A 24,108-nucleotide genomic window follows, 5' to 3' on the forward strand; every position below is an offset into this window, starting at 1 on the left:
TCATTCTAGGCAATCCACCCATCCATGAGGTAAAACGTCGACAAGAAGGAAGCTTCTCTGCCTGAGACACCTATGGAAGCCAAGAGCTCCCGGGTCATGAGACCTGACCAATCAAGCAGAAAGACGTTTGGACGGAGAAACAATCGCGACACGCATCTCCAGGACGTGTCTCCCTGAAGGAGTGGGAAGTCATCTTTGTTGAAGGCATTTGGCCAGAGCCAGAGGCATCCAGACCCCTGAGAAACTGGGGAGGCAGAGCAAGAGTGAGGACAGAGCAGAGCCCGGAGCCCAGGCAGGATACAGCACCATGCCTCCGCCACGGGCTTAAGGGGTGGTGTTCCAAAAGGGTGGTTTGTCCATGGAGGCCAGCGTTCCAGGGACAGGGAGTTTTGCCATCTCTCATTCCTGGCTTCCTCTTGCAGACTGTATGGTGTTGTGGCTTCATTTCTCAGAGAAGAGCCGTGAAAAGACTCAAGCATCTTCTCTGACATGGGTGCGCTGCTCTCCTGTGGGACAAAGAGCTCCTGTGGGGCTCGTGTCTTCGTCTGCGGTGTGTTCATCTTGATCCTAGAAAGGAGGCCGCTCAGGATGGGGATGAGACTTCAATTGCTCCTTGACCGAAGCATCCCCTCACGTGGGCCAGACTTTCACACACCCAAAGCGGATGCGCGGCGGCGAAAAGCATTGACAACCAGCCTCATGAAACAGGTAGAGACGCAGAAAGAGGCTGAGCAAAGACAATCCGCCATGCGAGAAACCGCTTTGTGGCGCACAGGGCATATGCAGCCAAAGACACACACGCACACGGGCACACACACACAAACCCACAGAGTGGGAAAGAAACACACAGAGACTGAGAGACAGAGAGAGAAGAGAGAATGGGAGACACACACACAGACACATACACACACACACACACACACAGAGTCATACAGCAGAGGCATTGAAGCACACACCCCCAGGCAACCCCTGAGGCTGCGGGGTTCTGCTCTGGAGGAGAACGACCCTCGGGTAAGAGAGCAGCCCAGGGGCACGCAGGCCGACCCGTCCTCGAGATCGCGGACGGCGGCAACACTTTTGGGGAGACTCACCCCAACCAACACCGTCCGTGCAGGCCTGAGGCTGGGATCCCGTGCTGCTTCCCCCGTCTCCGCCCTGGAGACAGATGCCCTGCAGATCCCCGCCCTGGTCAAGAGCAGGCTTCCATCAGTTCTGTTTCCCAGCCTCTCCTCTGCTCAGGCTTCCATAAGTTCTGGTTCCAAGCTCCTCCCTCCTCTCCCCTCCCCTCCCTCCCTCCCTCTCTCTCTTTCTTTCTTTCTCTCTCTATTTTTCTTTTTTCTCTCTTTTTGTTTCTTTCTCTTTTTCTTTCTGTCTCTTTTTCTTTCTCTCTCTCTCTCTCTCCTTTCTTTCTTCTCTCTCTCTCTTTCTCTCTTTCTTTGTCTTGCTCTATAGCCTAGCCTAGAGTGCAGTGGCATTATCACAGCTCACTGCAGTCTCGACAACCTGGGCTCAAGTGATCCTCTCACCTCAGCCTCCCAAGTAGCTGGGACCACAGGCATGCACCATCACACCTGGCTAATTTTTTATTTTTTTCTAGAGACGTGTCTCCCTGTGTTGCCCAGGCTGGTCTCAAACGCCTGGGCTCAAGCGATCTTCCTGCCCCATCCTCCTAAAGCACTGGTATTACAGGTATGAGCCACCACACCCAGTCCCAAGCCTCATGTTTTCACACACACACTCACACACACATGCAAACATGTACCCTCACTTCAATGCTATGTGGTGGGTCCTATTATCATCACTGTTTTATTTTCTTTCACATTTTAACATGAGATTTGGAGGGGACAAAACATCCAAACCATATCAAGCCCTCGCCTCAGGCCAGGTTGCCCACTCAGAGTGGCACCCCAGGGTCACTGGCCACCACATCCTAGGGTCAGTGATGTGGTCATCTTGGGATGAACGCACAGGATTTCATGGAGATCACCAAGTCAGGAGAGCTGGAATTTGAAAACAGTGGGTCGGGGAGGGCTCTCATATCAACCAGGCCTCTGCAGGGCACTCGTCTAGCCCTGCCTCTGGCTCAGCCTGATCATGGGGCTGGCCACCAGCTAGGTGGCGCTGTCCTTGGAGGTTCTATATCACAGCCCTTTAGAGATCAGTGGTGCTGAAGGGCAGGGATCTTATTCCACCTTCTGAAGCTTCTGTCGAACCAGTTGTAAGGAGAATGGAGAGAGCAGTGAGAGTGGAGTCCAGGGTCCTGGTCGGGGTGGTCTGTCTGCTCCTGCCATGCCCTGCCACAGCCACTGGTAAGACACACCTGCTGGGCCTGCAGAGGGACTTGGTGTGGAGGAGTCAAGAGTGAGACAGGGACAGGGAGCAGTGGGCAGACCGCTCAGGAAAGAGTCCTGTTTGGAGGCAGACCAGGGGTTGTGCATTCTCTCTGGGCAGGCGCTCTGCTCTTGCTATATTTGTTTCATTGTTTTTGTTGTTGTTGTTGTTTGAGACAGAGTTTTGCTCTTGTTACACAGGCTGGAGTGCAATGGTGCCATCTCGGCTCACTGCAACCTCCTCCTCCTGGATTCAAGCGATTCTCCTGCCTCAGCCTCCTGAGTAGCTGGGATTACAGGCACCTGCCACCATGGCCGGCTAATTTTTGTATTTTTAGCAGAGATGGGGTTTCACCATGTGGGCCAGGCTGGTCTCAAACTCCTGACCTCAGGTGACCCACCTGCCTTGGCCTCCCAAATTGCTGGGATTACAGGCATAAGCCACTGCACCCGGTCTACTCTTGCTTTCTTGAATGATCGCCAAGGGCAGCCCTGCCAGGGGCCATGATTGTCTTTATGGTTTTTTGTTTGTTTGGAGACAGTCCCGCTGTGTCACGCAGACTGGAGTGCAGTGGCGTGATCTCGGCTCACTGCAACTTCCACCTCCCAGGTTCAAGCCATTCTTCTGCCTCAGCCTCCTGAGTAGCTGGGATTACAGGCACCTGCCACAACGGCCGGCTAATTTTTGTATTTTTAGCAGAGATGGGGTTTCACCATGTTGGCCAAGCTGGTCTCAAACTCCTGACCTCAGGTGACCCACCTGCCTCAGCCTCCCAAAGTGCTGGGATTACAGGTGTGAGCCACCGCACCTGGCCTGTCTTTATGTCTTAAGGGGGCCTGAGATTTGTTTTAATGAAGTATAGTAAGACAAGCAGATATGCAAATGACTATCATGAGGGAAGGAGTTTGCTTGTAGTTCCCTGTGAACAGGAAGCAGGCCATGCCACACAGGGCCACAGAGGGAAGCACCAGGTGGCATCGGCCAGGAGGCAGAGGGAGCAGGGGGAAAATGTGGGCAAGCCCCTTTGCCACGGTTGCCGCGGGAAGGAATAGGCAAGGCAGGCTAAAGAGGTTTACGATTGGCAGCATGCTCTGGGGAAAGGGGCTGTCCCCAGCCAGCTTCCTGGTACCTGGCTCTGTGGTGATTATGGCTGGTGGATGGCAGGCAGCCAGGAGCTCAGAGCTGTATAAAGGCAGTGGTTGGGTATGGCTCTGGACTGGTTTGCCTTTGCTCCCTAGAGAGTTGCCTGCCAATTCCAACTCCCCAGAGAGCTGCCTCCTATCTCTAGGAATTGTCTAGCCTGGGAGAGGGAGTCCTCCAATCTTAGTCTGTTTGTGTTGTTGTAAAAGAATACAGGAAGCTGGGCCACAGTTCTGCAGGCCATACAAGAAACATGGTGCCAGCTGGGCATGATGGCTCACACCTGTAATCCCAGCACTTGGGGAGGCTGAGGCGAAAGGATTGCTTGAGCCCAGGAGTTTGAGACCAGCCTGGGCAACATAATGAGACCCCATCTCTATTTTTTAAGAAATAACTCAGGGCTGGGCATGATGGCTCATGCCTGTAATGCCAGCACTTTGGGAGCCCCAGGTGGATGGATTACTTGAGGTCAGGAGTTCGAGACCAGCCTGGCCAACATGATGAAACCCTGTCTCTACTAAAAATACAAAAATTAGCCAGGCATTGTGGTGCACACCTGTAATCCCAGCTACTTGGGAGGCTGAGGCCCTGGAGTCACTTGAACCCGGGAGTCAGAGGTTGCAGTGAGCCAAGATCATGCCACTGCACTCCAGCTTGGTCAACAGAGCTAGACCCTGTCTCAAACACAAAAAATAAAAACAAAGAAATGGGCAAGTGGCTGGCCCCAAGGCTCAAGGCCCTAGTGGCAGGCCCGGTCTGGCCAGGAGTGGAGTGGTAGTGACTCTCAGGCAGGCAGGGAGGAGGAAGTTGGGCGTCAACCTAAGACCAGGCTCACCGGATTGCTGGGAAGGTTACCAAGATGCTGTGTGGTAAGTACTGAGAACAGCCTGAGGGTTTGTCTTTCACTCCTTCCCCTCATGGGGGCTGCAAACTCACCCCGTGGCCTTTCTGTCCTTCCCTCAGGGCCCGAAGTTGCTCAGCCTGAAGTAGACACCACCCTGGGTCGTGTGCGAGGCCGGCAGGTGGGCGTGAAGGGCACAGACCGCCTTGTGAATGTCTTTCTGGGCATTCCATTTGCACAGCCGCCACTGGGGCCTAACCGGTTCTCAGCCCCATGCCCAGCACAGCCCTGGGAGGGTGTGCGGGATGCCAGCACTGCGCCCCCAATGTGAGTAGTGCTGGTGGAGGCGGGCAAACAGGCAGGTTGCAGGAGAATCCTGCTGCTGGGGCTTGTGGGGCTGAACAGCTGGACCTCAGGCCCACCCTTGGCCACAGGCGCCTACAAGACGTGGAGAGCATGAACAACAGCAGATTTGTCCTCAACAGAAAACAGCAGATCTTCTCTGTTTCAGAGGACTGCCTGGTGCTCAACATCTATAGCCCAGCTGAGGCCCCCGCAGGGGCCGGTAGGCCAGTAGGCACCCCAGAGGGCCCTGTCCACCTGATCCAGCTCCCCTATGCCAACCTGTCCCCTCCCCGTCCCTGTTTCCAAAGCACCCTAGAGGTCCTGAGACTGCCCTGGGCTGGCAGGTGGGCAGCTAAGGTCTCAGGAGCTTGGGGGTCAGCGCCCCATGGCCACCTCTGCAGGTCATGGTACGGGTCCATGGAGGCGCTCTGATAACTGGCACTGCTACCTCCTACAATGGATCAGCCCTGGCTGCCTATGGGGATGTGGTGGTGGTTACAGTCCAGTACCGCCTTGGGGTCCTTGGCTTCTTCAGGTGAGATGACAGGCCTGGCCAGAGCACTGCCTGCACCGGGGAGAGCCCAGCTCACCAGAGCAACTGGGGATCTAGGCTGGGGTCCGGAACCTGAATGGAGGGCCGCTTACCCATGCTGTCTGGGGCAGAGAAGGGCACCCCCCAAGCCTCCACCCTGGGAGAGGGGTCCAGCCAAAGCCAGAATTATACAGTGAACTTGGTCCCTTGGACAGAGGGCATTGATTCCTGGGCTGAAGCCCAGGTTCCAGCAGGATATGGGACAAAGAGCAACAGGCTGTGGAGATGCCAACCACGGCTCCCAGACCGGCCAGACCTGTGGAGCAGAGAAAGGTCTGGCATCCTGGTGGCTAATTCAAAGCAAACCTGCAGAGGCTGGCGAGGAGCCAGGCTGAACTAACCATTGCCCCAACACTGCCCCCAGCACTGGAGATGAGCATGCACCTGGCAACCAGGGCTTCCTAGATGTGGTAGCTGCTTTGCGCTGGGTGCAAGGAAACATCACCCCATTTGGGGGTGACCTCAACTGTGTCACCGTCTTTGGTGGATCTGCCGGTGGAAGCATCATCTCTGGCCTGGTAAGTCACCATAGGGGGCTAGCGATGGTGGCCAGGAGGGCTCCGGTGGTCTCAGAACTCCCAGCTCCTCTGCCCTCCTCTGACAGCCACCTACTCTCTCCAATGCACCCAGGTCCTGTCCCCGATGGCTGCAGGGCTGTTCCACAGAGCCATCACACAGAGTGGGGTCATCACCACCCCAGGGATCATCGAGTCTCACCCCTGGCCCCTAGCTCAGGTCTGCATTTCCTTCCCTCTCTTACTGTATGTGTGCCTCCCATACCCCACTCTGTGCGGGCCCTGGGGTCTCAGAGTAGCGGGGGTTGCCGGCAGGGAGCTCCCTGTTAGCAAAGAGGAGCCCAATAAGATGAAAGAGCATCAGAGGAAACAACTGCTGCATTCCAGCATGTTGGCAGTCAGGGAGGGCTTCCTGAAGGAGGCCACCCTGAAGCATATCATTGTTGGTCCTTTCTCCAGGGTGGAGGAGCACCCCTCTCTGCCCCAGGCAGCATGGTGGAGGGGGTCTCCATTGCCAGCCACCTGCTGCCTGAGAGCTCTCCATTCAGGCTCCAGATCCCCACCCTACATCCTCATTGTAAGGCCTTGTGAAGAGAATCCGGGGGAGGTAAGTCACAGTGGGAACTGCATCTGCAAAGGCTGCAGGTGTGGGAGAGAGTGGCAGGTCCTGCAGCAGCAAGCTCGCAGGTTAGGGAACAGGGCAGGAAGTGAAGGTGCTGGAGAAGTGGGGGCCATGCCTGGGAATCTGGACTTTATCCAGAGGGCAGGAAGAAGTTGGGCAATGACAAGGTTGAGCTACTTGGAGTAGAAGGTGGGTTGGAGGGAGCTGTCCTGAAGATCAAGAGGCCAGTGAAATGATCAGGGCAGAGTCCAGGAGAAAGAGACAGGATGGAATAGGGATAGAGCCACTGGGGGGAGAGGGGGCAAATGTGAGCAGGATTTGGAAGGGTGGGTCAGTTCCCTCACTTGGTCCCAGATGGTGGCCAATGCAGAGTGGGCTGGGCATTGTAACCACTGGGTACAAGATGATTCTGGAACCTCTGCGTGGGCATGTTGACTCTTGTATGGACAACAGCATCCACCTCTCAACCTCCCTAACCCATCCTCTCCCCATGGCCAGGAGAGATTTTCTCAACCACAGACTTGAGGTCATTCCCTGTCTTTCCTCTGTCCAAAGAAAAACAGCGCAAGGCTGAGGCGGGCGGATCACAAGGTCAGGAGATCGAGGCAATCCTGGCTAACATGGTGAAAACCCATCTCTACTAAAAATACAAAAAATTAGCCGGGCGTGGTGGTAGGTGCCTGTAGTCACATCTACTCAGGAGGCTGAGGCAGGAGAACGGCATGAACCCGGGAGGCAGAGCTTGTGGTGAGCTGAGATCACGCCACGGCACTCCAGCCTGGGCGACAGAGCGAGAGTCGGTCTCAAAAAAAAATCAATAAAAGATAATGACACTATTCTTAGAGGGCAGTGAGGACTCAGTGCCCCCATTCCCCCAGATAATAAAGTTATGGTATAATAGGGGACGCAAGGGGGCCCTTGGGACCACCCAAGCTGACAGGCAGGGCAGGCTTCTCAGGAGTGGTGGCAAGTCTATGACCAGTCTCGGGGCCGATCTGTGACATCACGTCCAGCTGTCCTACAGTTGCACCCTCTCTGTGGGAGGCAGAAGGCTGCAAGGTGGGGCTGAGTGGCTGAGAGGGAGACATGCCTCTTTCATTTGTCCCCGGAAAATCACAAACACCTTGGCCTGCAGCTCCAGCTCCCTGGCTGAGATGGTGCAGTGCCTTTGGCAGAAGGAAGGAGAAGAGCTGGTCCTTAGCAAGAAGCTGGTGTGGCCACCCTTTTGGGGATGGTGCCAGGCAATGGCACAGAGGGGGTTCTATCCATCCCTTGCAGGAGCAGAGGGGCAGTCTACTCCCAGGTGGGGCTGGGGACAGCAGCTCATGAGGGGAAGGGGCTGAGGGCTTGGAGACAGAAATGGAGGGCCATCTCCATCCCTACAGCAGGCTTGTCTTCTAGGAAAGACACTGGAAATATCTGTTGCCCTGATCTCCCGGTTGCCCCGACCCCCTTAGCCCTGGTGATCTCCATCCCTTCACTTTCCCTCCAGGCTCAGCCACTCAGGCCTGCGGCTTAGTGGCTCCTGGGGTCCTAGCCTTTGAGGCTTGATCCTAACTTGGGAGCCTCCTGCATTGCTTTCTCCTGCAGAAAATTACTATCTATCCTCTCACCGTTGATGGCACTGTCTTCCCCAAAAGCCCCAAGGAACTCCTGAAGGAGAAGCCCTTCCACTCTGTGCCCTTCCTCATGGGTGTCAACAACCATGAGTTCAGCTGGCTCATCCCCAGGGTGAGTTGCTCCCGCCCCTGTGCCCTTCAAGGCCCTGCCCCAGCCAGTACCTCCCACCCCAGCATCAACACTACAGCCTTGTGAACCGAGCACTCCCGTTACTCCCATTTGATATGTGAGAAAGCAGAGGCCCAGAAAGGTTTGAGGGACTTGCCCAAGGTCACCCAGCTTTGTTTTGTTGTGTTGTTGTTGTTGTTTTGTTTTGTTTTGTCTTGTTTTTGTTTGTTTGTTTGTTTTTGAGACAGAGTCTCGCTCTGTCGCCCAGGCTGGAGTGCAGTGGTGCGATCTCAGCTCACTTCAACCTCCACCTCCTGGGTTCAAGAGTTTCTCCTGCTTCAGCCTCCCAAGCAGCTGGGATTACAGGCACATGCCACCACACTCGGCTAATTTTTGTATTTTTATAGAGATGAGGTTTCACCACGTTGGCCAGGCTGGTCTCGAACTCCTGACCTCAAGTAATCTGCCTGCTTTGGCCTTCTGAAGTGTTGGGATTACATGCGTGGGCCACTTCAATAAAGCAAATGTTTTCTTTTGGGGAACCACGCTTTTGCACAAACTGGCCTTCTGGGCAGTGCTGATCTGGGCAGCGTATTCCTGCCTTGGTGTCTGGTTTATACATCAGGCTCTTTGAGACTGGTTACTGTGACTCTGTGCCAGAGCAATTGAATAAGACTCTCAGGTTTTAGATATGAAGCCACCGGGGACCTCATGAGCCAAGTCCCTTCCAGTCCTTTCCAGGTGCATAGAACTTCCCACAAGAGTCAGCACTGTGCTTTCATCCCAAGCATCTTGTTTCTGTCATTCTTATTCTTCTACGCATCTTCACAGCAATCATTTTCTTCACTTTCCTTTTTTTTTTTTTCGTCTTGGCCCATTGCACACCCTAAGACAAAGCAATCCATTTTTGTTGTTGTTGTTGTTTGTGTGTTTGTTTGTTTTTTGAGACAGAGTATCGATCCATCATCCAGGCTGCAGTGCAGCAGCGCCATCATGACTCACTACTGCCTCAGCCTCTCAGGCCCGAGCAATCCTCCCAGCTTCCTGAGTAGCTGGGGCCTCAGGTCTGTGCCACCACACTCTGCTAACTTTTTTTTTTTTCTGTGTATAGGCAGGTCTCCCTCTGTTGCCCAAGCTGGTCTAGAGCACCTGGCCTCAAGCAATCCTCTTGCCTCAACCTCCCACAGTGCTGGGATTACAGGCATGAGCCATAGCTCCCAGCCAGTAACCACTTTTAATGGCTGCAAATCTTCCACAAATGGAGCGTCTCATTACATTGTTCTTTCATCTTGGCATTTGGGCATCTTCTAGTTTTTTTGTTTGTTTGTTTGTTTTGTTTTTGAGATGGAGTTTTGCTCTTGTTGCCAAGGCTGGAGTGCAATGGCGCGATCTTAGCTCACCACACGGCAACCTCTGCCTCCCGGGTTCAAGCTATTCTCCTGCCTCAGACTCCTGAGTAGCTGGGATTACAGGCATCTGCCACCATGCCTGGCTAATTTTTTGTATTTTTTTTTAGTAGAGATGGGGTTTCTCCATGTTGGTCAGGAACTCTTGAACTCAGGTGATCCACCAGCCTTGGCCTCCCAAAGTGCTGGGATTACAGGCATGAGGCCACACCCGGCCCTGGCAACTTCTAGTTTTTACCACTGAGGCTAATAACGCAGTGAATGTCTTCATATCCATGGCTTTTGTCCTCTGAGTTAGCCCTTTGGAATCAATCCCCTCATATTGGTCCCTTGGTATGTGAGAGAGAGGCTCATGCAATCTTGACATTCAAAGACAAAGCTTAAGCCAGGTGTGGTGGCTCATGCCTGTAATCCCAGCACTTAGGGAGGCTGAGGTGGGTGGGTCACTTGAAGTCAGGTGTTTGAGACCAGCCTAGCCAACATGGTGAAACCACATCTGTACTAAAAATACAAAAATTAGCTGGGCGTGGTGGTACATGCCTGTAATCCCAGCTACTCAGGAGACTGAGGCACGAGAATCACTTGAACCCCGGAGGCAGAGGCTGCAGTGAGCCGAGACTGTGCCATTATACTCCAGCCTGGGTGACAGAGTGAGACACTGTCTCACAAAAGACAAAGCTTGTAAAAGTTTTCAGGTCAATGCCCTCGACTCTGGCAGGCAGCCTTTACCCCACACCATGAACTTACAGTTGTATGAGTGAAACCAAGGGAACCCCAACCTGGCTGTGCCCCAGGACCTGGGAAGATCTGCCTGGTGTGGAAGGCTGTGCCCAGGACTTGTTGCTGAGAATGTTTCTTAGAAGTTGGGTGACTCAGGCTGGGCCCAGTGGCTCATGCCTTTAATCTCAGCACTTTGGGAGGCCAAGGCAGGTGGATCACCCAAGGCCAGGAGTGTGAGACCAGCCTGGCCAACATGGCAAAACCCCACCTCTACTAAAAATACAAAAATTAGCCAGGCACGGTGGTGCATGTCTGCGGTCCCAGCTACTTGGGAGGCTGACACAGGAGAATAGCTTGAACCCAGGAGGTGGAGTTTGCGGTGAGCCGAGATTGCGCCACTGCACTCCAGCCTGGGCAACGGAGTGAGTCTCTGTCTCAAAAAAGAAAAAAATGTTGAAGAAATTCTTTCATTCTCTACAGTTGCCTTTAACCACTTACCTGTTGTATTTGGGGCTGCTCTCCCCACCCACACCCACCACCTCCCACCAATTGGAGGTTTATCTTTTTGGGTCTGCGGACTTTTCGGCCCCATTTTGGCCAAGTGCTCCATGATGAGTTTCTGGCCTCAGGACTGTGAACACTCTCTTGCCCAGGGCTGGGAGTCGGGGTGAGCCGGAGTTCAGGCTCCACTGAGAGGGCCTTGGTGTCCACACAGGGCTTGGGTCTCCTGGATACAATGGAACAGATGAGCCGGGAGGACATGCTGGCCATCTCAACACCCGTCTTCACCAGTCTGGTGAGACAAGAGGCAGAAGGGAGGAGGCTAGTGGGTATCCCGTCCAACAGCACAGTCTCTGCTCCTACTTCTGACACCCACAGCTATCCACCTACCACCAAGCCCCTTTGTCTAACTGATTAATTTTACTTCCACTCCAGAATCTCCTTAGATATGAGCCAGTGTGGTTCTCAAAGGAAAACCATCATCACCATCATCGTCAACGTGAAACTGCCCGTTAATGAGCACATATTACGTGCCAGGGACTATGGTGCACTGAGCGCCGGGAGAGGGATTCATCTCCTTCAATCCTCATTGCAACTCTTTTATCTTTTCTTTTCTTTTCTTTCTTTTTTATTTTATTTTATTTATTTTTTTTTTTTTTTTGAGACAGAGTCTTGCTCTGTCGCCGAGGCTGGAGTGCAGTGGCCCAATCTCGGCTCACTGCAACATCCACCTCCCTCATTCAAGCGATTCTCCTGCCTCAGCCTCCCGAGTAGCTGGGATTACAGGCGCCTGCCACCATTCCCAGCTAATTTTTGTATTTTAGTAGAGACAGGGTTTCACCATGTTGGCCAGGCTGGTCTCACACTCCTGACCGCAGCTGATTCACCCGCCTCGGCCTCCCAAAGTGCTGGGATTGCAGGCGTGGAGCCACCGTGCCCGGCACTGCAACTCTTTACAGAGGAATTTTCACTAGCCCCATTTTACACATGAGGAAACTGAGGCTTGAGGTGTCATGGTGGGGAAGAGGCAGAGGCAGAGTTTAAGCCAGTTCTGTCTGACCCCAGAGCCTCAGCTGTCACACATGGAGCTAGATAGACCTGGGGCCAAATCCCAGCCCTGGGCACTTGCCGAGTTATCCTATCCCCTCTAAGCCCATCTCTTCATCTACACATGGGGATGATACTGCCCACTCGCCTGGGCTGTTGTAAGGAGACTAGACATTGCATTTGAAGAGTCTACCTGGGATCTCAATACCAGGGGCTGTTCAATCTTTGTCCATTTCCCTTCTTTGGGAGCCCCAGAACCCTTCCCATGCACACAATCTCATCACTGCCCTCTGGAGCTGAGGGGAGCCCCTATCATTTCTGCTCTCACTTACTTCCCAGTTAACTTCAACCAAGCACCTGCTTCCAGGCCAGACCCTTTGCTGGGGACTTCACATAGGCTGCCAGGCAGAGACTGACTTTCAGAGAGGTTTAGCCACCTGTCTGAGATCACACAGCCAAGCAGTGGTTGCAGAGCTAAGATTTGACTCCAAACCTGAGCTTATGCCAAGGTGACCTTGGGAAAAAGATACCTACCCACTCTGAGCCTCAGTTTCCTCCTTTGTAAAATGGAAATAATAATATAATCTAATCTATTAATTCTATTGATACAGAATCTAATCTATTGTGATGGGGATTCAATAAATGATGACACTGGCCAGGCGCAGTGGGTGGCTCAAGCTTGTGATCACAGTACTTTGGGAGAAGTGGGAGGATTGCTTGAGCCTAGGAGTTCAAGACCAGCCTGGGCAACATATTGACCCCAATCTCTACACAAATTTTTTGAAAATTAGCCGGGCATGGTGGTACACACCTGTAGTCCCAGATACTTGGGAAGCTGAAGTGGGAAGATCACTTGAGCGTGGGAGTCTCAGGCTGCAGTGAGCTGTGATCATGCCACTGCACTCCAGCACGGTCGACAGCCAGACCATTTCAGAGATTAAAATAAAAATATTAAATTAAATTAAAATGATGACACAAAGCACAGAGAATGGTGCCCGTCACCTAGCAAGCACTCAGTAAATGTTTGCAGCTAGTCATTTTATCATCATCATCATCATCATCATCATCATCATCATCATCATCATGGAAATTGGTGTTATTATGAGCATGTGCTGCCAAAGGCAGCATCGAATCAGGCCATGAGTGCCTAACTCCCATCCCATCCTTTCTTTGTAGATTCTGGAAGCCCTGTGTTTTTCTATGAGTTCCAGCATCGACCCAGTTCTTTTGTGAAGATCAAACCCGCCTGGGTGAAGGCTGATCATGCGGCTGAGGGTGCTTTTGTGTTTGGAGGTCCCTTCCTCATGGATTAGAGCTCCCACCTGGGTGAGGACAGACAGACAGACATGTGATCCCTAGGCTGCCAGATTCCAAGGGGCCTGGGCAGGGCTTGTGGGAACACGGGTCTCCAGTCAGCACTGAGGATTCTTGGGTCCCTTCCAGGTCCCACCTGACTCTCGTTCAGTTCTGTCCCTCTCACCTTTCCAGCCTTTCCAGAGGCCACAGAGGAGGAGAAGCAGCTAAGCCTCACCGTGATGGCCCAGTGGACCCACTTTGCCCAGACAGGGTGAGTGAGTGACAGGGCATAGCTCGCTTTGGGCCTGGGATGCTCAGGTCAGCCCTTCTGGGGGACAGCACAGGAAGCCTTGGTCCTCATTCATTCCTCCCACCCAGGGACCCCAATAGCAAGGGTCTGCCTCCTTGGCCCCGATTCAACCAGGCGGAACAATATCTGGAGATCAACCCAGTGCCACAGGCCGGACAGAAGTTCAGGGAGGCCTGGATGCAGTTCTGGTCAGAGACGCTCCCCAGCAAGATACAACAGTGGCATCAGAAATAGAAGAACAGGAAGGCCCAGGAGGACCTCTGAGGCCAGGCCTGAACCTTCTTGGCTGGGGCAAACCACTCTTCAAGTGGTGGCAGAGTCCCAGCAGGGCAGCCCACCTCTCCCCCTGCTGAGACTTTAATCTCAACCAGCCCCACATGGAGTCATGTTCCTTAAAGCGTCGGCCGCTCTGTGACTGGCATTATGCTCTTTTGAAATGTCATAAGGCTGCCTCCCACCTCTGGGCCATTGTACAAGTTCTTCCCTCTCCCTGAAGTGCCTTTCCTGCTTTCATCGTGGTAGGTTCTAGCACACTCCTCTAGCTTCCTGGAGGACTCACTCCCCCAGGAAGCCTTCCCTGCTTTCTCTGGGCTGTGCAGCCCCGAGTCTGCATCCATTAGAGCACAGTCCACCCGAGGCTAGCACTGTGTCTGTGTCTGTCTCCCCGTCAGAGGAGCTCTCTGAAAGTGGGGATTAGCCTAACCCCACTCTGTCACCCACACCAGGATCGGGTGGGACCTGGAGTTAGGGGATATTTGCTGAGTGAGTGAGTGAAACACAGAGTATGGGAATGGCAGCTGCTGAACTTGAACCCAGAGCCTTCAGGTGTCAAAGCCATACTGAGGCCCCCACTGACATTGTCCACCCTGGCCAGAAGGGTGCATGCCAATGGCAGAGACCTGGGATGGGAGAAGTCCTCGGGCACCAGGGGATCCAGCCTAGACCAGACCTTAGCCCCTGACTAAGGCCTCGGACTAGGGTGGGAGGGATCTCCTCCTCTCTGCTGCCTAGTCCTGGCCCCTGCACAAGACAACAGAATCCAGCAGGGCCATGAGTGTCACCCAGACCTGACCCTCACCAATTCCAGCCCTGACCCTCAGGACGCTGGATGCCAGCTCCCAGCCCCAAGTGCCGGGTCCTCCCTCCCTTCCTGGCTTGGGGAGACCAGTTTCTGGGGAGCTCAGCACAGCTCCAAGAGCACCCACCAAGACACAGCAGGACAGGCCAGGGGAGGACATCTGGACAAGGGCATCAGTTGGGCTATTGTCACAGAGAAAAGAAGAGACCCAGCCACTCGGGCTGCAAAAGGTGAAAAGCACCAAGAGGTTTTCAGAGTGGGAGTAAACATTTCTTGCTTTGAGGATCAATGTACCACTACCTTAAAACACCTGGGTTTGTTTTTGTTTTTCTTTTAGAGACAGGGTGCACTCTGCTGTGCATGCTGGACTGCAGTGGCACCATTGTAGCTCTCTGCAGCCTTGAACTCCTCGAACTCACTGCAGCCTCAAACTTGATCAAGCGATTCTCCCACCTCAGCCTCCCAAGTAGCTGGGACTACAGGCAAGTGTCGCCATGCCTGGATAATTTTTTGTTTTTGTAGGGACAGGGTCTCACCATGTTGCCCAGACTGGCCTCAAACTCCTGGCCTCAAATGATCTTCCAAAACACTGGGCTCGGCCTTTCAAAAGGCTCGGCCTTCCAAAACACTGGGATTGCAGGTGTGACCCACTGTGCCCAGCCAACACCTGGATTTCAGCATATATCCCAGAGTCTTCCCTGCCCCCATTACGCCATCCTACCAGCTCCAGTCCCACAAATGCCCTTCCTCAGTCAGACTGAGCTGCTGGCTGCTGATGGGTGCATGAAAAGCATTTTCATTTTCTTTTTTCTTTCTTTCTTTCTGTCTTTTTTTTGAGATGGAGTTTCACTCTTGTTGCCCAGGCTGGTGTGCAATGACATGATCTCAGCCCACTGCAACCTCCACCTCCCAGGTCCAAGCGATTCTCCTGCATCGGCCTCACAAGTAGCTGGGATTACAGGCTCCCACCACCACGCCCAGCTAATTTTTTGTATTTTTAGTAGAGACAGGGTTTCACCATGTTGGCCAGGCTGGTCTCGAACTCCTGACTTCAGATGATCCACCCGCCTCGGCCTCCCAAAGTGCTGGGATTACAGGCATGAGCCACTGCACCCGGCCAGCATTTTCATTTCCAACTGGAACCAGCTCTGTTCTGGGAAGTCCATTTTGGGGAGGAAGGAGAGACAGAAAGGCAGAAGGGCTCTGAGTCATGTCATTCCCCTGCTTGAAAGCTCCTGGTGACTCCCTGTCTCCCTTAGGACAAGTCCAAGTTCTCCACGTGCCACTGAAGTCCTGCTATTCTCATCCCCTTCCTTCCACCAGGGAAGTTCATCCCCATAAGCTGGTAGAGCCTGACAAGTAGACAGGCCCTGGCCAGGCACGGTGGCTCATGCCTGTAATCCCAGCACTTTGGGAAGCTGAGGCGGGCGGATCACCTGAGGTCAGGAGTTTGAGACCAGCCTGGCCAACATGGCGAAATCTTGTCTGTACTAAAAATACAGAAATTAGCCTGGTGTGCTAGTGTGCACCTGTAGTCCCAGCTACTAGAGAGGCTGAGCCAGGAGAATCACATGAACCCGGGAGGCAGAGGTTGCAGTGAGCCAAGATCACACCACTGCACTCCAGCCTGGGTGACAGAGTGAGACCTTGTCTCAAAAAGAAAACAAAACAAAACAAAACAGGCCCCAATAATACAGTGTGTAACTGGGACATGAAGGGCTGTGAGGACACAGAGACGTAGACCAGCCCAGACTTGGGAGACAAGGAAGGAGGGACATGTCAGCTGAGACCCGAGGAATAAACAGAGGTTACTCAACCGTGTAGACCAGCGTAGAAGACTGGAAGGGTGGGGAGCGAGGCAAGGGCGTGACTGGCAGAGGGAACAACAGGAGCAGAGGCCTGAAGGATGCAATGTGCTGAGGAATCGCAGTTCTGCAGGGCTGGAGAGGTCAGCAAAGAGCAGACGTGAGAGGACTTGTGGGCTGCGACGGGGGGCGGCAGGGACTTGAGGCTCATGGAAGCCCTGTTGTATGGAGGAGGGTGGCTGGGAGAGGGGAGAGGAGGGGGAGAGCAGGGAGAACAGGGAGGGGACCAGGGTGGGCTGCCAGGTGGATGGAGAGGCACTGGTGGGCTCTAGATTTAGAGTCCGCAGACAAGACCGGGCGACTGACCATACACAGAGGTTGGGGAAAAGAAGCCCCGATAGGGCAGCCTTAAGGCAAGCAGGAGCGGACCTGGAAATCGGGGGTCTGGTGTGGGCCACCCTGGATGTACAAAGAGGCCTCTTCCTCTGGGCCTGATGGTGGCCCACACAGGGCAGCCATGGGTGTGTAGCGGGGGGGATGTTACCAGATTGGGTATGGCCAACACCAGCAGGCCCAGGAGAGGGTGGGCAAGCCAGCTGCTGAGGCCTCAGACCCTGTCCTAGCTCCAGCCCTCTCCGCCAAGGGCATCCTTCACCCAGGGAGGGAGGAGAATGTCTGGTACCGCCCCAGGGGCCAGGGGATATGACCTGCCAGGCGGAGGGGATTCCAGGCCTCATGCCTCTCTATTCTCTCCTCCCTGAGGCTCCCTGAGGGCCCCTCCATGCTCTAGGACCCAACAGCCATGCAGAGCTGAAGGGAGCAAGCCAAAGACTCAGACAGGCGTGGCCCTGCAGGACAGGGACTGGTGGACCCGGGAGCCTCCCAGTGGAAGGGCCACAGGAAGGGCCAAGTGAACAGTGCAGGAGTGTGAGCACCAGGGGGCGCTGCAGGATCAGACGTGAACACCTGGACCCTGCCACAGGATGAGGTCCTAGCAGATGCTTCCAGTATCTACCCAAGGCCAACCTTAGTTACTCACACAACCCGACAGTCTCTCACACACACACGCTCACAGATAGGGTTCCTATGAGTTCCACCATTTACTAGGTGTGTATCTTTTCTTTATTTTATTTCTATTTTTTATTTTTGTTGAGATAGAGTCTCACTCTGTCACCCAGGCTGGAGTGCATTGGTGCAATCTTGGTTCACTGCAACCTCTGTCTCCAGGGTTCAAATGATTCTTGTGCCTCAGCCTCCCAAGTAGCTGGGATTAAAGCTGTACACCACCACGCCTGGCTAATTTTTGTATTTTTAGTAGAGATGGGGTTTCATTTCACCATGTTGGCCAGGCTGGTCTCAAACTCGTGGCCCCAAGTGATCCACCCACCTCGGCCTCCCAAAGTGCTGGGATTACAGGCATGAGCCACTGCACTCGACCACAGATGTGTATCTTTGAGTAAGCTGTGTATCCTCTTTGTTCCTCAGTTTTCTCATCTGTAAAATGAGAGTAAGGTTAGTGACTCCCTTCCCAGGTCTGGCTGTGAGTACTGAAACATCATTAGCCATGAAGCACCTAGAGTCGTGCTTGACACACAGCCAGTGCTAAATAAGTGCTCCCTGGCACAGGTATAAACACTCCGCTCACAATGTCCAAAAAAATCATATGGCTCCTCGACTACAACTCAAACATGGAAGAATTGGGGTATGTCAGGGGGCGTCATAATATTGGCATGAGTCTCTTCCACCTTAAAATAATTTCTGGGACTAGGTGCAGTTGCTCACGCCTGTAACCCCAGCACTTTGGGAAGCCGAGGTGGGAGGATTGCTTGAGGCCAGGAATTTAAGACCAGCCTGGGCAACATAGCAAGGCCCCATCTGTACAAAAAGTTTTAAAAATTAGCCAGACGTCGTGTCTCACACCTGTAGTAGTGTGAGGCAGGAGGATGGTTTGAGCCCAGGAGTTCGAGGTTACAGTGAGCTGATTGAGCCACAACACTCCAGGCTGGGCAACAGAGTGAGATTCTGTCTCTAAGTAAATAAATAACTTCTGAGCCTGTAGCTGCCCAAAAGAATTGGTCAGTGGACCCCTGGGAGGCTCTGAATGGCAGGTTGAGTGTCATATGGAGTCTGTGTCCCTCCCTGGGGACTTCAGGGAAGCCATGTTCAAGTTCCTCCCCAGTCTGTCTATAGCCCCACCTCCTGGGTTTTAGCCACCCCCCATCTCCACTTCCGCACGCCCCCCCAACCTCCACCCCAGTTCCCAGTCCAGCCTGCCCAGGCTCTGGGAAGGCTATTGCAAGAACAGGAAGGAACTTGGCAGGGGAACGCCAGCTCTGGTTCTTGCAGTGGCACCCACATGGCCTTCTTTCCCTGCCCTAGCCTGCCTGCCTTCCTTCCCATCACCCTCAGACCTCCCACACTTTGGGGCATCGTTGCCACTAGAGCCTCTCTTTGGGTGATGTTGCCCCTCCCTGCTGCCCCCAAGCTGGCCCCTTCCCACTCTTCGGACCTTGACCAGGACCCCAGGAAACAAGGCAATCGCTGGCGGTGCGGGTAGGGGTGAGGTCCAGGCTTCTCCCGGCCACCCACTGAGCTCTCCTCTGAGCACAAGCTTACTGACACCCGGCCTCTCCCGCAGGCCTCTGGGCGGTCCTCTGGGGTTCCGAGAGGACCCCACCTTACAGATGAGGAAATTAGAATCAGAGAGGGGCAGTACTGTGCTTGAGGCCACACAGAGTGAGAACAAAGCCAGGACTCACACCCAAGTTTACTGGCCTTCAAACTGCAAGTCCTTCCCCTCCAGAATGTGCCCTTGTTTCTAGGGTGGGCTTTCCAGGTGCTGGAGTTGGGGTCTAGTGGGCTGACTTAGGTGGGGGGACTGGGATTCTAGTTAGGCCAGCAAGGGAGGCCCAGAGGAGGGGTTTTGCAAGGCAGTGGCTTCAGACTGCGGCTGGACAGCCCGCAGGGAGATGACAGGGGCCAGCCCTGCTCTCCCTCAGATGCCTTCGTGAGTCCCCTCTGTCCTTTGGGCCAGGACTGTGGCTTCTGGAGTTTGTCAGCGTGCACAGTGCTACCCCAGCCAGACTGCAGGGCCTCAGTCCCTACCAACCGGGTGTGCAGGTGCAGAGGAGTGTGCAGGTGCAGGGGAGTCTGCAGAGGGAAGGGCCATGTTGAGCTTCCCTACTCAAGGAGGGTGGGCCTCTAGGCCCTATTACCCTCGAGCTCCATCCGAGGGCCCAAGGAAGAGAAGATCCTGAGCCAGTACATATCGACTCTGGGAGGAGATGAGCAGCCGTGGGAGGCAATGAAACCCCCAGGCCTCCCAGGAGACCAGGTAACCCTCAGAGCAGACCCAGAATCACCACGGGGTCTCAGAGTAATAAGGCTGACCAGGTGAGCAGCCAGAGCCCCTTACCTCCACCTGCTCCCACCTCCTGAGGCACCACTGTGATGACACAGGACAAGGCCCAGGAGTCAGTGCCCAGCCTTGGCCAGGACCATCCCCTGGGGTGGGAGCTACCTAAAGTTGCCACCCGAAGGAAAGCCTGGACTCACCATATGCCTAGGGCGAGTCCTGGTCAGGCCCTGTCTGTTTCTCTGTGACCCCCAGACCACAACACAGCCAGGCTTCTGGCCCTGGCCCGCCTCCTGGACCCTCACCGTGCCCTAGGACTGACATTAGTACAGGGCTGCACCTCGGTCCCCATGTGGCTAGCTGGAGGCATACCTGGGTCTTACCCTGAGCCTGGGGAGTGGGGCTGGAAAGTGCCAGGCCAGAATTCTGGGTAAGAGACAGCATTGGGCCAAGCATGGTGGCTCATGCCTGCAATCCCAACACTTGGCCTCCCAAGGAGGCCAAGGTGGAAGGATTGCTTGAGCCCAGGAGTTTGAGAACAGCTTAGGCAACATAGTGAGACCCCTGTCTCTACAAAAAAATTAGCCAGGCTTAGTGGCTGTGATCCCAGCTACTTGGGAGGGTGAAGTGGGAGGATCTTTGAACCCAGGAGCTCAGGGCTGCAGTGAGCTGTGATCGTGTCGTTGCACTTCATCCTGGGTAACAGAGTGAGACTCTGTCCTTTTACAGGACTGAGGGGCTTCAGCAGATCACTGCTGGCCTCCAAGACACCCTGGAAGGAGATGAGCTGGGTTTTGCAGGATAACTAGGAGTTCATCTGTCCCTTCCAAGACCCTTTGCAGCTTAGCGCTCTGTCAGGAGTCAGTCCTTCCACAAAATTCCCCCCATTGCTTTCCTTTGTGTCTTCTTCTCTCTCTCTCTCTCTTTCTCTCTTTCCCTCTTTTTTGAGACAAGTTCTTGCTCTGTCACCGAGGCTGGAGTCTTTGTGTTTTCTTCTTTCTCTCCCTTTCTTTTCTTTTCTTTTCTTTTCTTTTCTTTTCTCTTCTTTCTCCTTCCTTCCTTGCTTTTCTTTTCTCTCTCTCTCCTTCCTTCCTGTCTAAAACAAAAAAAAAACAAAACTGAAGCTTATTCTGATTAGGTAAAATGTATATGGTAAGCCTTAAAACAAGCACTGAAAACAATGATGACAAAAACAAAATAAAAAATACACAGTGAAATAAATCATTAAAGAAATTAGGCCAGGCATAGTGGCTCACACGCATAATCCCAGCAGTTTGGGAGGCTGAGGTGGGCAGATTACTTGAGGTCAGGAATTCGAGACCAGCCTGACCAACATGGTGAAAACCCATCTCTACTAAAAATACAAAAATTAACGGTGCGTGGTGTCGGGCACCTGTAATCCCAGCTACTCAGGAGGCTGAGGCAGGAGAATTGCTTGAACCTGGGAGGCAGAGGTTGCAGTGAGCTGAGATGGCAACACTGCGCTCCAGCCTGGGCAACAGAGTGAGACTCCATCTCAAAAAAATAAAAAAAGTAATTTAAATACTTTGGCCGGATGCAGTGATGCACACCTGTAATCTCAAAATTTTGGGAGGCTGAGGTGGGTGCATATCCTGAGGTCAGGAGTTTGAGATCAGCCTGGCCAACATGGCTGAAGCCTGTCTCTACTAAAATTACAAAATTAGCAGGGCATGGTGGCGGGGGCCTGTATTCCCAGCTACTCGGGAGGCTGAGGCAGGAGAATTGCTTGAACCTGGGAGGCAGAGGTTGCAGTGAGCTGAGATGGTGCCATTGCACTCCAACCTGGGCAACACAGTGAGACTCTGTCTCAAAAAAAAAAAAAAAAGAAAGAAATTTAAACTCTTACCAGAAAATATTTACTTAATAGAAAGCAATAAAGGATAAATAGAAGACAAAAAAGACACAAGGAAAACAAGAAGTAAATTGGCAGTTGGTTTATAGTGAACTTCGTGGGCCCACTTATACACAAATGTTTTTCAAGAAATTTATTAAACATTTATGGGGATTTGTAACAAATTGAGAAAACTGGCAGATGAACTGCCACCCCTGAGATATTGAGACCAACCTACCCTCCTTCTTCTCCTCCTCCTCAGCCTACTCAACAGGAAGATAAGGATGAAAACTTTATGATGATCCACTTCCATTAAATGAATAGTAAATATATTTTCTCTTTTTTGTGATTTTCTTAGTAACATTTTCTTTTCTCTAGCTTGCTTTATTGTAAGAATACATTATATAATACATATGACATACAAAATATGTGTTAATCGGCCAGGTGCAGTGGCTCACGCCTGTAATCCCAGCACTTTGGGAGGCCGAGGTGGGCAGGTCAGCTGAGGCCAGGAGTTCAAGACCAGCCTGGGCAACATGGCGAAACCCCGTCTCTAACAAAAAATACAAAAATTAGCTGGCATGGTGGCGGGCACCTGTAATCCCAGCTACTCGGGAGGCTGAGGCAGAAGAATTGCTTGAACCCGGGAGGCGGAGGTTGCAGTGAAGCCAAGATCACACCACTGCATTAGAGACTGGGTGTCAAAAATAAAAAACAAAAAAAAGTGTTAATCGATGACTACGTTATCAGTAAGGCTTCTAGGCAACAGTATGCTATTAGTAAAGTTTGTTGGGTGTCAAAATAATATGCAGATTTTCAACTGCATGGCATTCAATGCCCCTAACACCCACATTGTTCAAGGGTCAACTGTATACTTAGGAGTGGAACTGCTGGGTTATATGGTAACTCTATGTTTCATCATTTGAGGAACTGCCAAATTGTTTTCTAAAACCACTGTTTTCTATACCACTTTATATTCCCACCGGCGATCTATAAGATTTCTTCACTTCTTTGTCAAAATTTATTGTCCGACTTTTTTATTTATTTATTTATTTATTTTGAGATAGTGTCTTGCTCTGTCACCCAGGCTGGAGTGCAATGGCATGGTCTTGGCTCACTGCAACCTCCACCTCCAAGGTTGAAGCAGTTCTTCTGCATCAGCCTCCCGAGTATCTGGGATTACAGGCGCCCACCACCACACACAGCTAATTTTTGTAATTTTAGAAGTGGCAGGGTTTCATCATGTTGGCCAGGCTGGTCTCGAACTCCTGACCTCAAGTGATCCACCTGCCTTGGCCTCCCAAAGTGCTGTGATTACAGGTGTGAGCCACCATGCCTGGCCTTATTATCTGACTCTTTAATTCTAGCCATCCTAGTAGGTGTGAAGTAGTAGTGTCTAATATTGGTTTGATTTGCATTTCCCTGATGGCTAATGATGTCAAGCATCTTTTCATGTTCTTTTTGGCTCTTTTTATATTCCTTGGAGAAATGTTTACTCAAATCCTCTGCCTATTTAAAAAAATTAAGTTGTCTTTTTGTTGTTGAATTGTAAGAGAACTTTATATATTCCAGATATAAGTCCCTTATCAGACACATAATTTGCAAATCTTTTCTCCCATTCTGTGGGTTGTCTTTTCCATTTTTCCATAGTGGCCTTTGCAACACAAAAGTTTTTCATTTTGATGAAGTCCGAATTACCTGTTTTTGTTGTTTCTCATGCTTTTGGTATCATATCTAAGAATATGTCACTAAACCATGAAGATTTACCTCTATGTCCTTTAAGAGAAGAGTTTTATAGTTTTAGCTCTTACATTTAGGACTTTGATTCATATTGAGTTAATTTTTGTACATGGTGTGATATACGGGTTTCTCTTTTTTTTTTTTTTTTTTTGAGACAGGATCTTGCTGTGTTGCTCAGGCTAGAGTGCAGTGGCACAATCATAGCTCACTGCAGCCTCAACCTCCTGGGCTCGAGCAATCCTCCCACCTCAGCCTCCCCAGTAGCTGGGACTACACGCACATTCCACCATGCTTGGCTCATCTTTTTTACTTTTTGTTGTCCAGGCTGGTCTTAAACTTCTGAGCTCAAGAGATCCTCCCAAAGTGCTGGGATTACAGGTGTGAGCCACTGCACCTGAGCCAACTTTATTCTTTTGCATGTGGCATGATCCAGTTTTCCCAACATCATTTGTTGGAAAGACTATTCTTCCCCTTATTGAATGGTCTTGACACCCTTGTTCAAAATCAGTTCACCTTGGCCAGGAATGGTGGCTCACACCTGTAATCCTAGCACTTCAGGAGGCCGAGGCAAGAGGGTCATTGAGCCCAGGAGTTCAAGACCAGCCTGGGCAACATAGTGAGACTCCATCTCTGAAAATAAATAAACTAATTAAATCAGTTAACCATAGAGACATGGGTTTATTTATGGACTCTCAATTCTGTGTATCTGTCTTATACCAGTACCATACTCTCTCTCTTTTTTTTTTCTTTTCTTTTTTTTTTTTTGACAAAGTCTCACTCTGTTGCCCAGGCTGGAGTGCAGTGGCACCATCTCAGCTCACTGCAAGCTCTGCCTCCCCAGTTCATGCCATTCTCCTGCCTCAGCCTCCTGAAGTGTAGTCCCA

At 52.3% G+C, this 24,108-nt stretch overlaps 1 pseudogene; it reads left to right on the forward strand.

Moving 5' to 3' along the window:
* Positions 1-1,393: 1,393 nt before the first annotated feature.
* Positions 1,394-14,030, forward strand: LOC115932743 (carboxylesterase 3-like; annotated as a pseudogene).
* The last annotated feature ends 10,078 nt before the right edge of the window (positions 14,031-24,108 follow it).

Source organism: Gorilla gorilla, chromosome 12, assembly GCF_029281585.2.
Source record: "Gorilla gorilla gorilla isolate KB3781 chromosome 12, NHGRI_mGorGor1-v2.1_pri, whole genome shotgun sequence".
Taxonomy (NCBI): Eukaryota; Metazoa; Chordata; class Mammalia; order Primates; family Hominidae; genus Gorilla; species Gorilla gorilla.